Source organism: Pseudoliparis swirei, chromosome 14, assembly GCF_029220125.1.
Source record: "Pseudoliparis swirei isolate HS2019 ecotype Mariana Trench chromosome 14, NWPU_hadal_v1, whole genome shotgun sequence".
NCBI lineage: Eukaryota > Metazoa > Chordata > Actinopteri > Perciformes > Liparidae > Pseudoliparis > Pseudoliparis swirei.
In genome coordinates, this window is record NC_079401.1 from 4,203,909 (window position 1) to 4,210,422 (window position 6,514).

At 49.2% G+C, this 6,514-nt stretch overlaps 1 long non-coding RNA gene across 1 annotated transcript; it reads left to right on the forward strand.

Moving 5' to 3' along the window:
- Nucleotides 1–17: 17 nt before the first annotated feature.
- On the forward strand, nt 18–6,245 carry LOC130204455 (uncharacterized). Its single transcript, XR_008833665.1, has 3 exons — nt 18–122; nt 359–482; nt 5,989–6,245. It is a non-coding gene; the product is annotated as an uncharacterized LOC130204455 (long non-coding RNA).
- Nucleotides 6,246–6,514: the final 269 nt, after the last annotated feature.

The following is a 6,514-nucleotide window of genomic DNA, read 5'->3' on the forward strand; positions in this document are numbered from 1 at the left end:
GGAGGAGGAGGAGGAGGAGGAGGAGGAGGAGGAGGCTTCATTTCTGCTCACTGTCAGAAGCAGAAGTCCAACAGAAAAAGGAGGAAACTGATGTCTTCCTGTGCGGTTAATGAGTGGATGAAGTAAGGAGCGGCTTAATACTCCAGTCAAACGGAATACCTTCTTTCTAATTCCTCCCTAAACCGCAGCCGGCTCCTGGAGGAGGAGGAAGAGGAGGAAGAGGAGGAAGAGGCCAACTGGCCGCGGTCAACTTCTTCTTCTTCTTCTTCTTCTTCTTCTACTAATCTCATAAGTACAACGTGACACATCATTATCAGCACTTTAATGACAGGTGTGTGTTTTTCTTCTTTTTTTCAAGAAGAAGAAAAATCCGGCGTTGTTCGCCGGAGGTCAGAGGTCAGCGGTCTGCTCCTGTGGGGGGGGGGGGCTACAGGTGGGCCTTCTCCTCCTCCCGGGGGCGTGGGAGTGAAGCGGGAAGTAAGGTAACTAAATCAATATCATATGAATTATTAAGGGCTTCCTCCGTCGTCACGCACTGCGCAGATACCCCCCCCCCTTTATTTCCCGTTGCAAGTTTCTCCTCGATGCACACACACACACGCGCACACACACACACACACACGCGCACTGGTCTTTCAGCTCACCCTGGTTGGAGTGCTCATTAGTCAGAGCAGTGATGCAGAGGAGCCCTGTCATTAGCTCAGAGCTCCGTGTCCTCGCTCCCTTCCCTCTGGTTTCATCCTTCTTCCTCGACTGAGGATTCGTCTTCATTTCATCTCAGACAGCCGGGGGGGGGGGGGGAGATCTACATGACAAAGATCTCTCCCTGATCCCACCGACGTCCACGATGCCCTCTGCAGAGCGTCTTCGTGAGTGGAGCCGAGGCGTCCTGCCGGGCCTCGTGCTCCTCGAAGGAGCTCAGACGGTCGAGGGAGGACGGCGCCTTTAACCCCGAGCCGCTCTGAGCGCCGCGTGAAGGTGTTGTTGTTTACCACTACCGGAGTGAAACGGTGTCAAAAATACTCACGAGTAAAAGTCCTGCACTGAAGATCCTGCAAAAGTCTCCTCAGCGAGATGCGTTCAGGACCAGTTGCATCATTGTGGAGTCCAGATCCCGGTTCTGTGTCCGTCACGCCGCCTCAAGGGAAACTACCGGAAGCAGAGAGCAGAATAATAACTTATTGCAGAGCAGATTGTGGGACGAGTTCAATATTGTGATTTGTCATGAATCCGTATTCTTGTCATGTGAGAAGAGTTGTGAACGAGCAGAACAATGGCTCAAACACACAAAGAGCCTTTTACCGGTAACTTATTTCACTGTTACGTAACGTACGCACTTCACTATCGACGACATTTGAACCCAAATCACGATCTTTCCCCGAACCTTCAGGAAATACTTCCGTGGGTTGAGCTTTAAACACTTTCATTTAGAAAAATATGGTTAAAGGGGATTTTATTTTGAAGGATCCCCAGCCTCACCCTGAGAGTCCTCTTTTACTTTTAGGATTCGGATACCTTCAGGGGCTTTTATTCAACATACAGTGACAGCGAGGGGCTTTTCTTTTTGAAGAAAGAATAATATTATAAACCCATACGAGAACTTGTTTATCGAGAAAAATAAATCCCACAGGAGGATTCCCTCGGACCCCCTCCGAAGCCACAAGGCCCGACACACACACACACACACACACACCCTCCATCACTCCCTTCTTCCCTCTCAAGCCCTCCTCTCACGACACTAATGCTTGTTGGCCATGTTGGGACCCCGTGTGTGATGAATCCATCACAACACGGAGGTCTATTCATTCCGTCTCGGGATGCACACCCACCAAGACCAACCCATATGTGTCTGAGCGCCGACCGATGGCGCGCTCCGCCGTGCGCACGTCGCCCTATCGCTCTTCCTCCTCCGGCTCGCTCGCTCCTTATCTGGGAGCCTCTTGTTCGCCGGCGCCATCTCTTAAACGCAACACGCTCTAATATCTGCCGGGCTAACGACCGGCTTGTTGAACGCATCCATCCGCCGACACCCGCCGAGGTTCTCCAGGAAACGCGTTCCTCCAACTGAAATATAACGTTGTTTTCCCCCCCAAAACACGCCATGGAAGGTGAGTTTCCCAGCGGAACATCCTTAACCCCCCCCCCAAAAAACAATTGCGAGCTATTCCCGTCCAGCATCTCCACTCCGACCTGCTGCGTTACACCGACTACCATCAACAACGCAATTAATGAACGCCACGATGATGATGATGATGATGATGATGGTGGTGGTGGTGGCACCGGGAGGACATTCCTCCTCGCTCATCATGCATTCCGCTCCGCATGCTATTACAAATGACCAAACACTCCATATAATAGCACGTCATTTAGCCGATGTCCTCCGCTGGCTCGGCTCCCCCCGCGCACTCCAAACACCGGCCCATCAAAACCTCGGTGATGGAGCACATTAATTACACCCGCCGTCCGGAGACGGCTATGATTACAATTTCACACGTTTGAATGGACGACAGCCATTTGTGGCACAAAACTGCAGGGGGGGAGGGTGGGATGTGTGGACGCGTGGACGCTGACAGCTCCGGCGGTTAAGCAATGCGCTGTAATTGCATGCAAATGGAGCCGGAGCCGTATCTGAACACGTCTTCATTAGCCCGGTTCACACGCGTGTGCAGCGCGGACGGCGGGACAATGGAGGGCTGGAGTTAATTCTCGGTTGCGTTTTCAGACTGGAAAAACTTTAATTAAGCGATAGATTACGTTTGGAAAGGGAAGGGTTTTTAATGCATTGAATCCCACGAGTGCTCTCACAAACAGCAGAATGTAATCAGTCAGGCTAATGGGGTTGAAAATAGACTCGGACGTCTATATTTTCATCTCCGAGAAACACTTTTTCCTCTTCTACTTTCCACAGAGCCTGGACGTCTCGGTGTGAAGGGTGTGTCTCGAAAAGAAGCAGCTTTGCAATTATCTTTCTTGCTTAAAAGTCACACGAAAAGATTGACACCAGACTGAATGTGAAGCTACAGCCGGAGTTAGCTTAGCTTAGCATAAAGACTGGGAAATGGTGGACACAGCTAGTCTCTTCAAAATGAATCGAGATGTTCCCACGACCAGCTCCACAGATCACCAACGAACACACGTCTCTTTGTTTAATCGGTGCGAAGGCTGAAGGGGTATAACGGGCTAGCGTTAGCTCCCCGCTGTTTCCACGCTTTATGCTACTTCTAGCTTTCGCTGTGGTCCGTCATTTCAATAACGACGACATTATGTCAATCGGCAGCGTACACAGAGCTCAGGACCGTGGACTTTATTTTACATGAGTAAACATGGAAGCTACTACTAACCGCATGCGAGTTCGTGTCTAGCGTTAGCATTTAGCTTGAAGCTTGTTTCCTACGTTCCTCATCACTCTTCATATCGAATGGACTTCATTCCCATCGAACTCTGAAAGTCAAAAAAGCAAAGCTATTCGACAATAATAAGACTATTAGGCAATAGTTTACAAATTCAAAGTGTTTTCTTAGATTTTATGAAGACAAATCAGACAATCGTATTACATGTTACCCTTATTTCTTTGTGGTTATTTATTATTCTATTTTTGAAACCACTATTAACAATTATAACATGTTTCTTAATTTCTTTACAATTAAAAATGATATTTATTGATGTTTTTTTGTGTACCTAGTACAGGCGATACAGATAGGACACGCACAACAAAGAACACAAACAAAACGCTCTTAAATTATCTAAATTAAGGGGCGTGTTGCGCTTCTCCTCGTGACATCAGGGGCGACATTATATTTCTTTGGGGCAGTTTTGACCCTTTGCCCCGGTGTGTTTCCGACGCTGCTGTGGAACCACGTTGAGCGCCGTGGGACCGACTAAGGCCAGGAAAACAACCACAAAAAAACCCTCTTGTAAAACTGATGGAAACTACAGAGCCAGGTGATGGGTCGTATTGATTTTTTCCCTTCATAATCATTTGATCCATTGTTAATATTGAAATATTGATCGTTGCAGCTGTGAAAACAAATATTATCCAAGTGCATCACCAAGGGCACAGACTCCGTGGTCCGGCTCTGACTCTCAGCTCCGGTGCGTAATAACCGCTGATGGGGACGAGGCATGCGGCCGCACGCATTACGCTCGAGCGGGGTGTCGGCGCTCCGTTCCGTCTCGTGTCTGGAATCGTTTTGACCTGTAATCCCCAAGATTATTGTGGCTAAACTGCCCACTGTGTGTTTTCATGCTCTTTATCAACTCCCGGTATGCCCGGCTGAGAGGACCGCTAGCCTCTGGATGCCCTCGGCCTGACATTCAGGGATCACAGGAGGTAGCTCGCTGTGCGTGTCGGTGGGAGTGTGGGCGTCTCCGATGCCCTTGGGGGGCGGAGACGGGCGCCTAGGAGCTAACGCCAGGTCAGGGGCCGCCGCAATTAGGGAGCAGTTGGAACCATTAATTAGCCGATATATCATTTACACCGCTGTTGTTCCATCAGCTGGAAATAACCTCTGGACAACGCCCCCTCCTCATATTCCTACGAGGCTTGAGTCGTGTTCATAATTGTAAGTCTTCCACCTTAAGAAACCCGAAAGCTGGACGGCGATGACATCACATGTCGCAACGATAATGGCGTGACAAATAAGCAAGTGAAGCTCCGGGACGACGCCATTGAGGAAAAAAACTACAAATAAACCTCTCGTCAACTCCGCGCCCCCTTCTCCAGGCAACGTGTCTCCTGAATTCACATCAGGATCTTTTCCTCTTTTTTTCTCCTCCTCTCTCTTCTGAGGGTTTCACCTGTGATCCGAGCCCGCCTTGAGCGGTTTGATTCTCCCTCCCTCTCTGTGCCTCCGAGACAGGCTGTGAACTTTCAAAGGCTGCGAGTAAAGCCGCGGTGGAAAAACTCGGAGAGGGGGGTCTAAGCCCGCGAGCACTGCGGCTGAAAAAAGGGGACGGCCGATTGGGGCGGAGGCTGTGGGTTGTTTAGAAAACCATAGAAACGAGGGTAGTGATGGGGATTGACAAGGCCACCCACGCGAGGACGGAGAGCGGCTATATGAGAAGGAACCCCCCCCCACCCCCCATGTGTGGCGAGTGGGGGGGGTAGTATCGTGGCGACCGACACTGCTGCCGCTCCTCCATATCTAACCCCCAGCCAATAGGATAAGCGAGGATCACAGTGGCGGAGGCCATTTTGACCCCCCCCCAACGTGATTGACAGGAGCCGACGATAAAGGGAAGAGAGGACCGGCGTCGAAGGACAGCGGCCTCGGTGATGGAGTGCTCGTGGGGAAGAGCAGCTATTGAATCCTCTTTTTAATCTGTCCGTCAAGGTTATTGAAAGTGCTGTCTTCGTTATTGCATGCCAGCCTTGGACTTGGAGGGGCCATAAGTACGAGAACACACCCCTGGTTCTGCCGGGCCGACAAACAAGCTGTAGGCAAACACACACACACATATGCACTCGAGACGGACGCACAGACCTGTGTGTGTGTGTGTGTGTGTAAAGACGGCAAAATGAAGTCACAAGGCACTTTATGAATATTTTGGAGGACTCGTGAGCTCTCCAACTGCAGGTGGACAGACCATTGATCCCATCACGCCCCAGTTTGACAGTTTGTGCCCCCCACACACACACACACTGTTGGTCCCCAGCCCAGGTTAGACCGAGGGAGCTCCACTCCAAACCAGACCCCTTTTCAATCAATGTTCATCAGCGGGTCTGGCAATAAGTCGTCAATGGGATTCTCATTAGGATTCAAGTAGCTTTGGAGTAAAATTGTTTCGTACTGCATCAGGCTGACAGGCGACGGGCCGAGTGGCAGTCGAGAGCTCGTCATGGAGTGCATTTTAATCAAAAGATGGGATGGAGTCAGCCAGACATTGACGTGTCTGTCAACCCCTGATACGGCATGTTACTGTTTTGCCTAATAATCTTTAGGAGCTTAACACACCATAATGAGGGGTATAACGCCTTCTCTCTTTCAGCACCTTTTAAAGGACCAGGCGGCCATCACTTTAGGAAGACACAACTTTTATATTCATCCAAAGGGTGGTACTCAAAATTGTCTTTCAAAAACCGCAGGTCTGTTCTTTAGAATGCATACACACACAAGAAGAAGAAGTAGAAGAGGAGATAAGAAGAAGAAGAAGAAGATGATGAGAGAAGAAGAGGAGATAAGAAGAAGAAGTAGAAGAGGAGATGAGAAGAAGTAGAAGTAGAAGAGGAGATGACAAGAAGAAGTAGAAGAAGTAGAAGAGGAGATAAGAAGTAGAAGATGAGAAGAAGAAGAAGATGAGAGAAGAAGAAGTAGAAGAGGAGATGAGAAGTAGAAGTAGAAGAGGAGATGACAAGAAGAAGAAAAAGAAGAAGATAAGAAGAAGTAGAAGAGGAGATGAGAAGAAGAAGAAGTAGAAGAGGAGATAAGAAGTAGAAGAGATGAGAAGAAGAAGTAGAAGTAGAAGAGGAGATGACAAGAAGAAGAAAAAGAAGAAGAAGAGAAGATAAGAAGAA